Source organism: Sinocyclocheilus rhinocerous, unplaced genomic scaffold, assembly GCF_001515625.1.
Source record: "Sinocyclocheilus rhinocerous isolate Xijiao unplaced genomic scaffold, SAMN03320098_v1.1 scaffold1069, whole genome shotgun sequence".
Lineage (NCBI taxonomy): Eukaryota > Metazoa > Chordata > Actinopteri > Cypriniformes > Cyprinidae > Sinocyclocheilus > Sinocyclocheilus rhinocerous.
In genome coordinates, this window is record NW_015635541.1 from 1716619 (window position 1) to 1720035 (window position 3417).

The 3417-nt window shown below is 33.5% G+C and overlaps 1 protein-coding gene across 3 annotated transcripts in view; it reads right to left on the minus strand.

Moving 5' to 3' along the window:
* LOC107747271 (FERM domain-containing protein 6-like) overlaps positions 1-2496 on the minus strand; it is a 22668-nt gene extending 20172 nt beyond the window's left edge. For all 3 annotated transcript variants that reach the window (XM_016561736.1, XM_016561734.1, XM_016561733.1), the window contains exon 1: positions 2399-2496. The gene's annotated coding sequence lies outside the window, so the exon portion shown is untranslated. The remainder of the gene's footprint in view (positions 1-2398) is intronic.
* Positions 2497-3417: the final 921 nt, after the last annotated feature.

Below are 3417 nucleotides of genomic sequence, written 5' to 3' on the forward strand. Positions count from 1 at the left end.
GTATTTGTGATTAAGCTATAGCATGTGTGCATTTATACTGAATGTTTTTAGACTACTGTTTTTCATACAAATAGGCTACCTTAAAAAACATATAGTTATATTTTTACCATGGTATTGAGGTGCTATATGTGTGGTTTTAACTGTGTTTATCATGATTTAAATGTATGCTACTATGGGAGACCAATGATTAATAAAAAATAAAAAAAACCTTGGTCAGAATAAATTTAACCATAGGTTGCTACAATTTTTACAGATGTTACTGATTTTGATAATGAACAAAAATTTACCTCTGCATCCTAACTCAAGCTACTATCAAATGTGCATTTCTAAGAGACAAAAAAGTGATATTACTATTAATATTATCAGGCAACCCAAATCTGTTTCTTGATTTGAAACAATATCACTCATTAGAACATGCAGAAAGTAAGAAATTTTTTTTTCTATTTAGATATTTATTTTGTTAAGGAAAATTAATGGTCTGGTTTCTACAACTTTCACTTTGGAGCAAAAATCTGGCTTTAAATTTGAAAGAAATAAAGATTTGACATTTATCGTGATAATTATCAATATCGACTGATATGAAAAAAATTATCGTGATATAATGTTCCTCGATAAAACGATATGAAGAGATATGGTGTATGGAGGACTGGTGTTTCGTGATAATTTTTTTGGCCATATCGCCCAGCCCTACTTTGATTTGATACATTTTTTTGAATGTTTAGTTGGTTTGGCGAAAAAGTGTCACTCTAAAACAAATCAAACTTTCAGGCGCACACGCCTCTCTGAGAACAACAATTGTAAATCAATCTTCTAGTATGCATTCTTCAGACTGGAAAAGCCACTTACTTTGCAAGGACAGATAAAGGAGGATCACTCGAGCCTCGAAGCAAGAACAAATCTTCAGCACAACAACACCAACAGACTGCGGCTATGTGCTTAAGGAGTTTTCCTTCCTATGTCACAATACCAACACCTCTGAAGACATGCAAATAGCACTGTGTGTGTCAATTATAGGACAATTCCAGTGAAAACAGATTCAGATAAGCCTCAGGGTAACAGGTACACGATAAGCTTGTTTGTTAAGGAAAAAATTAGACCAATGATGGTGCATCCAAGCATAAAGCAGGCACTTCAAGCGAAATGAGGTTCCTACAGGACAGCACCTTGAGTTATTGCACAATGCCAGTCACAAGGCTTTACCAACTACTAAGATCTGAGAACAAGTCAAAAGCCGGTTTTCCACCCACCTGTGGCTGTGAAAAAAACACTCATCATCTTGTCATGAACCATCATACCTCTCTGCCCGTTGAATGTGCATTCGTGTTTAGACCTGTCAGAGGGTGTCTGTTATATCCAACTGCTTTCCTTTCTGTACCGTTCACACAGCCAAAAAGTTCAACTCAGCTATGTTTAACATGATCAAAGACTATATATTTTTTCATCTTTGATCCATATTTTGTAGTCTTGTGCATCAAATCCACTGAATGACAATTTGACAATGACAATTTATTTATATAGCACCATTAATTACAACTTCCGTTGACCAATGTGCTTTCCAGCAAGTCATCAAAAACAGAAAAAACACAACAAACAAACAGAAAAGTTATAAAATCATACAAATATCCCATCAGCCATAAGCTTTAGAAAATAAAAATGTCTTTAGTCTGGACTTAAAAATATTAAGAGAAGAAGCTTGTCTAATGGATAGTGGCAAGGCGTTCCAAATCCAGTTCATTGTCTGTACTGGTGTCCTCATACACCATTATCTCACTATTTATATGAAGAAACAACCTGCAGAGCAACTTCATGGGTGGGAAAGTAACTGTAGAAGTTTCAGTATCACTCATGAAAACACACAAAATAGGCTAATTTCCAGATTTAGAATAGATATATCAATCTTAAATCTGTTAATGACCAATGAAAAGTTAACCAAAGGTTTTGCACTAGTTTTATATTGTCAACAACAGTGTAGTGGCAGTTCAACTGTAACGACTGTACAAAGGAAAAATGCTTAATATATGCAAAAAATTATGAGAAAATGAAGGTTAATGGTGGAATATTTCTAAAAACAAATTGCGAATAGAAAAAATGCTTAACAATTGTATTATTTGTAAAAAAAATGACTATGACGAGAAAATAATTGCAAAACGACCATGAATTAATTAATTACTTGGCAAAATATTGCAGAAGGAAAACATCAGCAATAAACAAACAAACGAATCACAGGACTCCATATGAATGAAGGAACCGAAGTGTGATTTGTTAAGATATAATTGTAGTTAAAATTATTCTGTACACCTACTGAACTATAACCACTCTCCAGAACATATTAATGCAACTACTAGTGCATTAGATTTTCATATATATATATATATATATATATATAAAATTAACTTACCGCTAATTAAAATCCCGAGTGTGCGTTTGTTTTGAGGTTTGATGCTGTTGTAAATAGAACTCACATTAACACAGGCTCGCGCTCACTGACTGACTGACTGATGAGAGAATCGGAGCTGTGGATTGGACTGAACCAAATTATCACTGCGAGGGGGGGAGGATTCATCACACCGCACTAACAACCAACACATTACTACTAATTTAAATACGTAGCATTTTTCAGCGACAACAATCATAACATAATAAAACTGAAATAGTGAGGGAAAAGTGTAAAACTCTAAAGCTGTCCGTGGTAAAAAACCTATATAAACAAAATCCCCCTCCGCCAAATTCATGAATATGTATTACTCTCCTTTAAACTGCAACAACAACAGTCTGTGTGAGATGTGTTTAAATGTATGCATTGCATTTTGTTGCGGTGATGAAAGAATGCGGTAAAGATCTGTATAAAGTGTAAAATGCATAAATTACTCTTGGTTTTACTACAAGCTTGTTTACTGGTCATGCAGGCCCTGTAAAACACGATGCTGAACTACAAAAATGTATCATGAATAAAACTGCGTTCGCCTAAAAACGTAGTTGATCATCGGAATTCTTTTTATTCAGTGAAACTGGGGGAACATGTAGCCATCACTGTCAAACAAACAATTTCATAAAATATTTACAAGGACCATGAAACCGTTTCATAATTCTTATAGAAAGAAAGAAAGAAAATGAGAGCTAACAAGGATTTTGTAACCTTATTATAGCCTAGTCATAAAAATAATACATTTTTATGACTACTAAGATTGTATGACTATTTCATGACTGTAATCAGAAGTTACAACCTGGCAAGGATCCTGAAACCTTTCTACAGTCATAAAAAATAAGTAATTTCAAAGAACATGAAACCTCAAATAAATACAAATATAAATAAAAAGTTAACACAGATCTCATAGCCATCTTATTGTTGTTAGTTGTCTTGTCATAAAATAATAAAATATTTTTTGTTTATGACTGTAATAAGCTGACAATTCTGAA